The sequence below is a fragment of the Protopterus annectens genome, chromosome 2.part2, assembly GCF_019279795.1.
Source record: "Protopterus annectens isolate FY-2018-M chromosome 2.part2, PAN1.0, whole genome shotgun sequence".
Taxonomy (NCBI): domain Eukaryota; kingdom Metazoa; phylum Chordata; order Ceratodontiformes; family Protopteridae; genus Protopterus; species Protopterus annectens.
Genome location: NC_056730.1, coordinates 900964378 through 900978779, shown reverse-complemented (window position 1 = coordinate 900978779; position 14402 = coordinate 900964378).

The window sequence follows — 14402 nt, the reverse complement described above, 5'->3', positions numbered from 1 at the left end:
TCTTTCATGTACGAGAATAAGGGTTACCCTCACCAACTTTGGTAGCTAGAGAGCACATGCCTAACCTGGTATTACCACCTGCTTTCCATGTTTTGGGCTTTTGCTGTAATACTGCAATGGTAGCTGAGTTTCCTGGGAACAACCGTACCCTTCTCCCAAGATTGGTGTGCCTTTTAGGCTCATACCTAATCCTTCCCTACATGACTGTTCCGTTACCCAAGCTGATAAATGTCTGGTCATCTGAGTTGCAGTCAGGGTTTTATTCCTCTGTGCCACTGACCCCACTTTTTTCAATATTTAAATGCCATTTTTTTTCATTTACTGGAAGACTGAATCATGCTAACTTGGATTTAGAGGATGCTGACTGTAGCTGGAAGGATAGTCTGGTATGGGTTGTGGAACATTGACGTGGTGTCCCTTTCAAAAAGAGATTCATATCAGTAATGAAAATAATGTGCTAATATAGTGAAATTGTGACTATACATCAAATGTTTATTAGTGCAATCTTTGGTAGCACTGACTAGTGACATTGATGTTAAGAGAAGACATTAAAGAGCAATAGCTTCAGGAGATGACGAGAATTCAACTGCAAATTTTGATAAAAGGATGAGCAAACATAGTTGAGCTGGGGGGTGATATAAGTAAATGCTTACAGAATCTATGGGGGGATTTTGACAGTGTTTGAGCTACAGTAACAGGGAGGCAGTGTTTTGGAGTCTGTTAATGAAGCATTAGTTTGAGAATGGCTGACATAATGGGCAGTGACAGCAAATGAATAAGATATAGGTTCACACTAAAATGTAAAAAATAAAAACAAACTGGTTAGAGCCACTGATGGTGTGGAAAGGTGAAAAGTGTCTTGAGCTGCAGAAGAGGTGACAGACATCTACTATGAGCCTGGAGTGCAGTGATGGTTGTATGAGCTTAGAGTTCAGTGACAGTTGATGCTGATAGGTGCTAGAAAAATACAGAGGGGTAGTTGATAGGGGCTGAGTGCACACTGACCTGAGTGACTTGATGGATTTGGGGGACACATGAATAATGTTGATGGGGAATGGGATTGTCACTGTTATAGGTAATGCTGACTGAAGGTGAGATACTAACAGGCAGTGCTAACAGGAGCTGTTGAGATGCTGTTTGGAGATGGAGAGAAAGTGGTAATGCTGATGATAGTGATACAATACTGGTAATGTTGTGTGGAGGAAGTGGTAGGTAGTAAAGGTTGTGGGGGACTGAAATGGGCAGTATTAACAGCTGTAGGAAGACATTAATGGTCTATGATAGCAGAGAATGAGCTGTGAGATACAAGCAGTACAGGGACAGATGTTGAAAAAGACTCACTAAGTAGGACTGTTTAAACATAAACTGCAAAATCTGTGCTTCCTTCGGACTCGGAGCCTTGGTAAACAAGAAGAATAAGTTAATTTTGAAAGACCTTCTGTCACTGAATCCAGAAGTTCCCAAACCCAACATGATTTTGGACAGATCATAGAAGCACGGCAAATTGGATGCCAAAAAGAGAGCCAGAGGTCCCAAGGTTTGAGGAGCATAAGGCTGAACCTCTACCTATACTTTTCCTCCAGATCTGAAGCTCATGGATCTTATCACCATCCAAATCTCCCCAAAGTATTCCTTGTCTGCTTCAGAGAAATTGGAGTGCCCTTCTTCCAGGTCTTTTGCAGCTTTTTCAATGTGATCCTTCAAGTCTTACAGCAGTACCTCAAGAGCTGATTTGGATCATCTGATGTAGAAGTTCTTCAAAGCACAAACTGAGGTGGAGGTCATTCATTTGCCTTTGGCTCTGAAATTAGCTGGATCCATCCAAATGCCCCAGTTCTTGCTCACCCAACAGTTGCCATCTCCCAGAACAATTTGATAATAGCCTCTGGATATTATTCCTTTTATGTACCATTTTTGTAAATCCTTTTTCAGCTCCACAATCCATTGCCAGACATCCTACCAAACCAGGCAAATGCAGTGTTACAAGAGAGGACTTCTTTTTTCACCAAAGCAGCAATCCAGGCAGTCCCACTAAATCAGACTGGGTCAGGATTTTATTCCAAATTCTTTTTATACCAAAGAAAACCAAGGACCTCAGCCTGCTGAACACATATATAAGAAGAACCTGATTCAGCACAGTCATGGTGTAGTCAGTTTTACCCTGCCTCGGGGCAAACAAGTGGATATGGTCTGTAGATCTTTAAGAAGCTTACCTTCAAATAAAGATAGTGAAATAGTCCAGGAGATTTGTACATTTGCAAGTAGGAGCTAGTTATTACCAATTCTGATCACTGCCATTTGGTCTCATCACAGCCCCCAGGGTGAATTTTCCCAGATCCAGACAACTGTCTCCTATCTGTGTCCTCAATGGAGTCTTTTCAGCAAGCCAGAGATCATCTCCATCTTTGCAAGTTCCTTGGCATAGCTGTAAACCTGTGAAAGTCAATTCTGTCCCGACTAAGAAAATTATATTCCTAAGGTATCACTTGGATACCACTCTCTCTATTCCCTTCCTCAGGACAGAGTTCAGATCTTACAACCTGCAGCAAGCTTCTGTTACTTAGCAACCCTCTCCAGCCACCTTGGTTCTCAGAATTTTAGATCTGATAGCCTCTTCATTTTTGATGGTAGAATTCTCCTGCTTCCACATGAGAATATTACAGTGGCTCCTTCAAGCTCTGTATTTGTAGGAGTTCCATCCTCTTTCCAAGACCATAAGATATCTTCAGTAGTCGTTACAATTCCCAGTTGTGCAGTTGGGGAGACAATTCCAGACCCCTCTCCCAGTAGCAGCAATAAACACAGATGTATCCTCTCTTGGGTGCGAGGGTGTTATGAAGAGACAATGGTTCAAGGTCTGTGCGTGGACAACAAGGCCAATCTTCACTTAAATGTCTTGGAGTTGAGGGCAGTCTTCCTAGTATTGCAGAAACTTCAGGACTGCCTTCCTCAGGGCATGATATTCATGCAAACAGACAAATTAATGGCAATTTGGTACATCAGCAAGCAAGATCTAAGGGTTCAATAATTGGCAGTAGCTTCCCACCATTTTCTGGTAGCAAGACACATTCCAGGAGTACTCAGTGGCCTTGAGGACAGGTTCTTTGAGGATATCCTAATGCCTTACTAGTGGTCCCTCAATCCAGTGACAGCCAAGAAGATATTCAGTCACCGGGGCACTTCCTGCTGTGATCCATTTGCCACCCCTCACAACACCAAATGAAGCAGCTATTTTGCCATGATTTCCCCTCTGAGACAACCAACAAGGGATGCTCTGTTTCAGCAATGGTCCCCCAGACTTCTATACACATACCCACCTCTTCCTCTGATGTCCAGAATTCTGCAGAAAGCTTTGAGGTGCAAGGCAACAATTGTACTATTAGCCACATTCTGTGGAGCCTCACCTGACCTATATGGTTTGAAATGAACTCCTTGGTTTCTCCAATTTCAGCAATGGCTAAGGATGATTCTCTTCCTACTGAAGAATTTTAACAGCTTCTCAGAAAGCTTCTGTTCAAAAGGTCTATCATAGCAAGTGAAAAAGATTTGTTTCATGGGCTTGCCCACAAAACATCGATCCTTTCTCAGCCACTATAGCAGATGTACTATGCTTTCTTTCATCTGTTTTGATTCAGGCTCTAGATTCTCCACTATCAAGATCCATTTGGTTGCAATTTCTAGGCTTTACATTGCATTTCAACAACATTCTCTAACATCTTTCAAACTATGCAACCCATTTCTTAAAGGCACCTTTCTGTTAACATCACTGGTTTGAGATCTGGTTCCTCTTTGAGATCTGAATTTCATTTTGGAGGCTCTCACAAAACTGCCCTTCAAGCCAATATGTTTGGCAGAGATTAAATACCTGTCTATAGAACTATTTTTCTCATAGCCATCACTTCAGCAAGAAGGATTTCAGAACTCCACTCTCTTATCTTCCTCTCCTCCTTATTTGATTTCCCATAAAGACGGGGTATCTCTAAGGAAAAATCCTTCCATTATTCTGAAAGTGGCTTCTGAGCCAAATGTTTCACAACTCATTCATCTGCCAGTTTTATTTCCTAAATATGGAAACAAATGAGAGAATTTGTTGGATACCTTAAAGATACATAGACAATTGCATTTCTACCTTCACAGAACAGAATCATTCAGAAAGGATGATCGGCTTTTTGTTTTGTTTGCTCATATCAAATTTGGGAAAATGTGTCTAAGGTATCAGTTTCAAGATGGCTATCAGACTGTATTACATTCTTTTATATGCTTAACAACAAACTTCTCTCTGGTAAACCAAGAGCACATTCTACTAGAGCAATGGCAACTTCTATAGCCTTTTTCAGAGGCTATTCACTAGGTGACATTTGTAAAACTGACACCTTCTCATCCATGCATACTTTTATCAAACATTACAAGTTGTAATGTACCTCCAGGACTAGAGCATTCATTGGTGCTGCCATCCTGAAGGGTCTCCTTTCATGATGCTACCCATGGTCTCCATCTCGTGGGATTCTGACCCATATGTCAGATCAGATAGACTGAATGAATAGGAGTCAAAGTTATTTACTTACCGTATGGATGAACTACTGTACCGCGGTAGTGGTGCTGCAGTAGCGTTGTCGCCTCACAGCAGGATGTTGTCGCGTTCGATTCTCATCTAGAGCGTCTTCTGTGTGGAGGCATGCATGAATGGGCGTGCCCTCGTTGAAGGTTGTGCATCAGGGCTGGTAACTCGGCACGTAAAAATCCACTACCAAACATTAGCGGACCGGAGTTCCGCTGTGGCGACCCCTAACCAGGATAAGCCGAAAGAAACAACAACATGGATGAACTACTATGGCAGGGCTAGCCACCCGGCGGTGTAAACCTTGGTGTGAGATGATTGTCACTGTTGAAGTGACACCCTGACCCCATGTGCAAAATGGGAAAAAGGGGTTGAGGATCAATGGATTATTTACTTGCCATAATGACAGATACCTTCATTTTACTCTTTCTGATATAGCAACCCTCCCAGCTTTTCCCCTTCCCTATTGTAGGGCATGAAGGATCCTCTGGTTAAAGTTCATTGAGACTCTGGCATCATAGATCAGTTGTGTCTAGGCCTTAAGGTGTCAAACAAGATCTGAGGTAACTAGGGGTGATGTATATTATGGGAATGGAAATTGTTAAAGCTGCTCTAGGCTAGACCCCAAATACTTCTGAGTCATCTGATAAGCAGATTGCAGACCTCCATATCATATTGGATGGACTGGAATGAAAAGACAGAAACTAACATTATGGTAAGTACATAGCTTTTATTTAAATTTCTATCTCATAACCAAAAAGTATGGCTACTGGGAGATCTCAAAATTGGGTCCACAAGGGTGTTTCTGGACAATGATTACTTGATGGCTACATGCGAGAAATGGAATGAGCACCTTCCAAAAGTTAGACTGTGTTGGCAACTTGGCCTGAGGGTGAGACTCCATTGTCCATCAGTACTAAAGATAATTTATGCCCAGGGAGTGAAGACATATCTTTACCATGAGACAACACTGGAACAGCTGAGAGAGTTTAAAGAAAGAGGAGATGAGAGAGCAACAGGAGAAGGGGTAGCCCTAGGGGGAAAGAAATAGTGGAAGGAGAAGCAGTACACCAGGTTGCCTATAAAACCCTACCCAATTTTTCATTAAAAGATGATAGAGAAAAAGAAACAGTTTAACTCACTATCAGCAAAGGATCAATGAGTGCAAAATCCCTTAGCATCAGCTAAAGACTCAAAATAGCAGCCTAGTAAATGATAGCACTCTGTTTTGTTCATTTACATGTATGGGCGCCTGTACATTTTTTATGTACAAATGAGTGCTAGTTTAGGAATATTTTTGGACTGCACCCAATGAAGCTGATCACAGCTTTCCTTAAGCAGAGTATGATGAAGGTAACTACTCCAGATTAAGATAGTTTAAAGATTATGATATTTTTAAAATGGTAATTGTACAAAAGCAGCTGTTAAGGAGGTGGGGTGACTTACATAATAGTAGGGATCAAGCAAAGAAATGTAGTCTTGAGGGGAAAATTAAGCTAATCAAATTGCTTGTTCTTTTGGAGGTGTAGTAAGAAAGGAGGTTTCAGTGGATCCCAGCCAAGGAGACAGGACAGGGAATATAACAAGTGTAAGTGAAGCATATGAAGCCAGTTGCTCCTCCATCCCACATCATTTAAATGAATATGCAGGAAGCATCATTACTGAAAATAGGTACTGAATGACCTGGAGAAGTTGCCATGCACTCTGTGTGGTGGGATTCCTAATGGTTAAGGTGTTTGCCTTACAGACACAAGGTGCAGGGTTTGAGTCACACAAGGGATAATTGGCTAGGCTTAAAATGGCTTGCAAGGGCAGTTAGCCTAGTACTAATCTATGAACCGATTCCTTTGTTCTGCTTTGTGATTTTAATTTTTCTGGTAAATTAGGATATGTCCCAAGCTGAAAGTAGGAGATACAAACTTAATTGTACTCAAAATTAAGGTGCCCAGACAGTGCATTTGCTCAGGTAGTTGGCATAAGAAGCCATGAAAGCAAAGCACAGATACAGGAGCAGAGAGGTGATAAAGGCCCTCATTCCATGTACAACTGACTCTTGGTTTTAGAGTGTGTTTATAGTTTGTTTACACTACACCCTGTAATGTGGATTGTGGCTGTCTTTGGAGTGCTGTGGAATTAACTATTCAAGAATATGATATTTTAAAATGGTAATATTTCAAAGGCGTAAGTGGGGAGATGGAATGATTTATTGAAAAGAAACCATTAAAAAATTTTGTGGGCGAGTTTAGAAAGGTAGTCTTAAGGGGAAACTAAGCAACTCAAATAGCTCATTCTGTTAGAACTATAACAAAGAAGTTTGAGTGGATTCTAATCAGTGGAATAAGACATACAACAAGTGTAAAGTAATGCACAGCCAGCTTACTTCTTGTAAACAAATAGATGCTAAGCATTGCCACTGTAATCGGGAACTGAATAAATTTAAGTGGTTACCTTGTATTGTAATTGTTTTGTGTGTTTTTCTTTTTTGCTTTGAGATTTGTTGTTGTAAATAGGTTAAATCCCAAGTTGAAATTGTGAGAAACAGACATATGTATAAACTCTATTCTTAGGGAATAAATGGAGCTGAGAAGATAAGAAGGGAGGAGAAATGGTTTGGGAGGGGAGAAGGAGAAGGCAAAGGAAACAGATGAGACCACAACATGGTTTGTTGATTGGAGATGTGAACAATAAATAGGGGAGGAGCAAGTGAAAATATAGGAAAAAATAAGATATTTATACCCAGCGGGCTAGGGACAGAATCACTATGAACACAATATAGTGCCATAGGGTCTAAGCTGTAATTAAAAAGTGTTGTGTGGAGTAACGCAGAAGATTAAGGAAAAAGTAATGTAGAGTAAACCAAAGCTACCAGCACGGATTGGGAAAAGGGAAGAAGCTAAAGGAGAAATAAAGAGATTGTAGAAAATACCAAGGGAAAGGGGGAGAGAGAGAGTATATATTGGAATGTGAGATACATACAATCAGGAGGTAATACTTATTTACACATTTGGGGGAGTTCAAACAGGATCAAAAGTAAGGCACATGACCTAAGCAAAAAAAAAAAAAAAATTAAGGCACATGACTTGAGAAGGAGAGAAGATACAAATAAAGGGAACTAGTCTCCCAGTGATAAATAAAGAGAAAAAGAATATGAGGCCTGGACAACAGCCAGAAAAAAATGGTAATAATATGGTGTAATTTAAGGTATTTATTTGGAATGTTAATGGGTTAGTAAACAGCCAAAAGCAGGACAAGATTATGACCCAAATATACAAAAGCCAAGTGGATATAATGTTGCAGGAAAAAAGAACACCTAAGGTTAATTAAAAAGAGTGCAATGAGCGGTTGTGGAGGCCCGGTAAATGGAGAAAGAATCTTAAACCTGATCCAAAATAGGACGCAGTTTGTGTGGGAGGACATCATAGTAAATAAACAGAGCATATGCATGATAATAAAGGGATGGTGGGAAGGTTAAAATTTAACAGTGATGTATATCTGTCTCCCAGGAGCAGAATAAAGTAGCCGAAGGAACTTATAGGAGAACTAGTAGCTCAGATTCAGGGAGTTATGATTGTAGAGCTAACTGGAATCTAATTTGTGAGCACACAGATGTCTCAGAGAGATCCTAGGATACTAAAGATAGGGAGAAAAGTGAGATTGACTAAATATCTAAAAGTTTTCAGGTTAATAGATGTAGCCAGAGAGAGGGAGAAGAGAAGCTATGGAATTTGCATACTATTCCAGGTATTACGCCACCTTAACCTGCCTAGACAGGATATATATATCAGCAGAATATGTTAGCTGGGTCCTCTACCAGACTACTCATGCATTAACCCTATAAGACCATGCACCTGTGGAGGTAAGAACACAAAATAAGGAAAATGAAAAGGGGATAAGAAGAATGGAAGAAGAGTAATAAGCAGTACAACAAGCACCAGTGAGAGTGAAAGAGCTTCAGGGCAAAGACACAGCAGGGAACACACACTGTGAAAGGGATAGTCAGAATGCCAAGACACTTATAGTCAATGAAGCAAGAAAAGTAGCTTTAGCAATGCTGCATTTCTGTAATAATTCTAAAAATATCATGTGGTTGGCATAGATGTTGAGGCAGTAGGTAGTAGGGAGAAACATTTAGGAAGCTGAAGTATTCAAATATGGGGAAACTTGAATCAGAGCAGAAAAATATCCTTGTAAGATTTAGAAATTACTATACTGGTCTACCTCTCCAAGAAGAGTGAGGAAGCAACAAAATGGCTAGGAGAGCTTAGAATATCAATAATAGAAGATAGGGAAGGGGAGAATTTAATGACTGAAATAAGGAGACAAGAGAAAGAGAGGCAATAAATCAGTCTACAAGGAACTCTTTGAGGGATAGATGGGATCCCATTGGAAGTACGCAAAATGAAAAAAAGTTTGTGAGTGGAATGCTGACATAGCCTGGAAGTCAGCAACAGTATCAGTGCTGCCTAAAGAAAATAAAGACCCAGCTGACCCAAGTTCACATAGGCCAATCTCTATAATGAACCAGGACTGCAAAATTTGTATGAATATTTTGGCAGAGAGGTTAGCTAATTTATTACTCTCTATAATAAACTTAGATCAGTGCGGATTTGTGAAGGGGAGAAAACATTTCACAATATAAGCAGGACTTTGATGCAAAGACATGCAATTCAGAATAAAAAGTGCCTTCGACCAGGTCAGCTGGGGATTTATGCTGAGTGGATTGAAATTATTGTGAATCCTGGGAGAATGGATTCAAGTGATTCAGAATACCTATAAGGGATAAACATGCCAATTAAAGCAACAGGGAGATTATCAAGGAGTTTTGGTCTAAGCAGAGGCACATAACAGGGCTGTCCACTACTCCCATTCTTGTCTGCCCTATACATTCAGCCACTAGTGCAAGCAATAAAAAGTTCTAGAGTGTAAGGATATAACGGTACCCCTCCAATAACATTATTTGCTGATGATATAATTTTGTATGTTACAAACCCAGAAGGAGATATCTGAGATGTATTTAAGGTAGTCAGGCCATTTGGGGAGATTGTGGGGTACAAAATTAACAGACATAAAACACAAACTGTAATTCACAATGATACACCCAGAACTGATCTAGTACAGGAATATCCATACATTTGGTGTCATCAAGGAAGGAAATACTTGGGGAACCAGAGTTCAAAAGAGCAGAAAAATGTATGTGGGAGGAAAGCTTCAGAAAGACTGTGACCAGACTGAGAACTTGGAAGATGTTATATATGGATTTGGACAGTAAAATAGAGACTGTGGAAATGTTCTTTGTCGCCTTGGCCTTGTATGCAGGACATGTTTATTTTTGTAGAGCCTAGTAGTGAAATTTGAGTTAGAATCCATAAAGAAAGGATTTCCTCTTAGTAGGGAAGGCACCATGAGTTGCGTGGGATAAACTAATTCTCTAAATGGCACAAGGAGGCCTAGGATTACCAAGCTTAGAAGTAATTGTACATCAGTGAGATCAGGCTGGTATACATTTCCCCTTTGGCAACAAATTTTCTCATATTCATTGGTACTAAAAGTGATGTAGGAGGGTTGCTGTTGGCAGTGGATACAAATATCTGCTTTCAGGATAATTCCTCCCCACCTTCCCAGCCAGAGGTATTTCCTCTGCTTCTTGAACACATGCTGACTCTAGAAATCATAGAAGCATTGCCTTTAGACTAAAGGAGGGAGAACTTATACTTTAGACTGTATCGAGTGCCAAAGAAAGAGCTTTCCTAGACACAAGTTCTAGATTATTCCTTTCTCCACCTGTTTAAGTACCAAACATGAATTGGTCCAACAATATCCATATTTATGGGGACATGATAAAATGAAGTATTTAGGAGTATGGATTAGAAATGACACTGTAGTGACAGCTAAGGATATGTGGGAAGAGACTAAACAGAAGATAATACAAAAATTGAGAAACTGGAAGTTTTGTTATATGGATATGGATACTAAGATACAATCCATTAAAATATTTTTAGTCCCTTTAGTCTTATACCCAGGTCAGGCATATTTTTATCAGCCAGAGGAGAAGCTGTGGATAGCAACTAAAAAAGAGTTGAAGGATTTGTGTCCTGGTTGGCTTGGTGATTGATGTCCTTCTATTTAGCTCAGAAGAGCTGAGGTTTGAAACTAGATGAGGGAATTGTTTTTACATGCAGCAGCTGGAGAGACCACAGAGTTTCCTCACCAGAGGAATCCAGGGTCTCAAACATGTAACCCTACACAGATAGGCTAAAAGCCCTGTCCCTCTACTCAGTTTCATACAGATTTCTCAGAGATGACCACTGTCTGGGATACAAAGTAATGTCAGACCCCACCTTGATGGGACTGCTGCACATCAAGCTCCACTAGAGTAACCCACACGAGCAACCTCAACCTGGTCTGTGACATCAATAGAACTTCTTGGACGGACAGATTTGTGTCCCAGAGACTCCCTCATCTGTGGAATAGACTCCCTCTCAACATCAAGCAGAGTACCTCATTATCTCTTTTCAAGCAGAACCTGGATAACTGGATGGGAAACAGAAAATACACCCCTGGGAGTCCACCTGTGTCCCTGCTGGACAGGGGCTTTGGGTGCTGACTTGTCTAAACATAGGCTAGGTTTATAAGGGCCTCAGGACCAATAGCCTAGTAACTTCCTATGATCCTATGATTTTATCTGGGAAGGGAAAACAGTAAGGGTCAAGTGGGATAAGCTGATTCCACCAGTAAAACAAGGTATACTAGGATTACCTAATTTAAGGGGGTATTTTAGAGCAATACAGGTAAGGCTGTTATACATAGCACAAGCAGAAAACTATCATTCAAAGTGGAAAGGAATGATGCAGACACAGGGAGGAAGTTCAAGAAATAAGGAGAGATTGGGATTTTGGATGCAGACTCTTAAGGAGAACAACCAAATTCATACAGAGTATTATATTCATAAAATAGCAGGGAGTATTCTAAGAACCAAACCAGCATGAGAATGGAGAAAAAAGATTTTGCAGATAGGGATGACTGTGGTCAGGGATACAGATAACAGGCAAGAGGGAGCTGGAATTTATTGGAGAAAACTGGCAAATGAACCAATGTATTGGGAGCAAATAATTAGAAAGGGAAAGGTAATAGAATGGGAGGAGGCCAAGAATTTATTTGGACTGCAAGTTAGAGACTGCCTTCCCTATCAAGGATTGATATCAGAGTATAGGCAAAGAGAAAGAAATAGGGGGCTCCTAAATGAAAGTCCAGAAATGGTAGAGTTTTTAATAGAACCTAGAACAGAAGATGCTGTTAAAAAAGGAATAATTAGTAAAGCTTATAAAAATTGCATGATAATTATAAGAATCAATCAGAGGAGCTTAAAAAGGATTGGGAAGAGAGATTGGATAAGCAATTCACAAAGAGAATGGGGGGATATATGTATATCTCCCAAATATACAACAAAGTCTAGAAGATTAAGGATCTTTGCCTAGAAGTGTTTACAAAGGTATTTTTGTACCCTAGGTAGACTCCAAAGAATTTTTCCTCAGGTAGATAGCAAATGTTGGAGGTGTGACAGGCAAGAAAGAAGTAGCTGGGAACATATTTTTTGGGAGCGTAATGAGCTGGCAGACTTTCGGGCATACCGCTCTGACGGAGATGCTGGGTGAGTGGATTGGACTGACTGGGGAGATTATTTTTTTGAGTTATGCTAAAGAATCAGAATTGCCTAGACATAGTAAAGCCTTGCTGAGTCTAATTATGGTGGCTGCCAAAAAAGCAATTGCTAGAAAATGGAAATCAAAGTGTAGATCAACTTTACTAGAAGTAGTGAATATAGTAACAGAGATAAAATAACTGGAATTGGGGTCTTTAGAAAAGGGAAGGAGCAAACTACATAGGTACATAGGAAAAAATGGGAATTGTGGGAACAATATATGCAGAGCAGGAATGATATTTAAGAGGCAGGATTTGAATGAGCCATATAATGCTTAACTGACAATGACTGGATGGTTTATAAGTAATATATAATATTTGCAACCACAGTTGTTTCAGTGGTGCCTGTGATGTAAACTGTTTGCAACTAAACTGGTATAATTTTGTATGTTTTTCATTTATATAAATGTAAGACTGCTTTTGTCATATGTGAAAATTTAATAAAGATGTTTAAAAAAGAAAATTCAAAATGTTGACCAAGCAGAGTCTGGAACCAGTAATTTCTGTTCTGAGTTTTATATGTTCATAGGTACTTCCTAGGCTACTGATCTGTGAAGATCTTTAGCAGCCTAGCCATGTATTCCCACAGAGTTTCTAGTATCTGTAGCTTACTATCAATGCCACTGTGTTTTGCAGAAGTCTTGTATAACCCAGTGTGACATAATTCTTTAGTATCGTGTGAGAACTCTTTGTATAGTCAGTATGAATAGCCTTAAGCCTGGAACAGGTATTTACATGTTCCATCCTGTACATAAGTGACAAAGGTGTCAACCTGGGTGAACTTATGGCTTCCCATTCATGCATCTAGGTTACACTTGAAAAAAGTAGAGAGGCCTACTTAACATTGCATGCTGATTCCAAAGAATTGGTAGTCTCTGTGACACATATGTATCTCTCTGGCATGTTCTTTTTAAGTTGCAATACAGATTGTCTGTAGAGTGGTTGTTTCCATCACTATCGGACTTATGGATGTGTAGCAGCTCTACAAGGATAATATTGGTAGATGCTCTGTATGTAAGGCATAGCTCTCCCCTTAGCAGCCTGTATGACAGTAAGAAGAGGGACATGGCTTTAAAGTTGTCAGAATAACTTTTGTGATTTAGCCCCTTGATTTTATTTGTGAGACAATGTTGTCACTTGAATTGAGTCAGATGCTTGAATAGATACATGCCAAATGAGGAATTATATTCAATGATTGGTCTTATGATTGCAGTTTACAGTAGAGTGATCACCTCAATAGATTTGGATGCTATACCTTTATGATTTGTGCTATAAAGAAGGACTTCTTAACAGTAGTTAATATGTGGTGGTTGAACAACAGCTCATTGTCTGCATATGTTCCCAGGTCTCACTACTGGGTCGATTTTTCAGAGGAGTGTTTTCAATGTGATAGTTGCAGGGGACCTCTCACTTGCAAAGGTTACAATTATGTACTTTTTAGCATTCAGTTTTACGACATGGTTTTGACAACAGATATTTGTGTCAGGCCTTCCAGAAGGATCTTGGTTTCTTCTGGAAAATTTATGATAGCACCAAGTCTACAGTCATCAGCAAACTTTGTCAGCCAGAAGCCTTCAACATTTGCCTTGACCTCTGAGAAGTAAATGCCAAAAAGGAGTGGCCCTAGGACCAAGTTCAGGGTACTCTGCTAGTCACAGGTCTCTTAGTTTTAGATCCACCCACCTTAATTTTCTGGGTTCTAGTTGTAAGCCAGTTTGCTATCCAATGAGTTACATAGGCATTTACATTTAGCTGGATGAATTTATTAACTGTGCCTGGATGCCCGTAGATTTCTGGATTTCAAACTCACTGGACCAACTAGTCTGTACGCCAAAGAGTTGTGACAGAATCTTGAATTTGGTTCTTGCCGATATGAGACAGCTCTGTCCCCTTCCTCTTGTAACACTCCTCCTAGTCAAATCGGACCATAAATCAATCATATTCACTATATAACTGAAGCAGGAAGCATCCTCCAATAACTGTTTGTTCAGATTATGCCAAAGTATGATAACCTGGAAAATGTAAACTTTCCCTTGTACTCTGAAGACCTCTATAAAAATGTGAAATTCTTCACTGTCAAATTGTATGAACATGTAAATAAAAGCATCTGTCACACTCAGAAATAGATGCAATGCAAGGTTTAAAA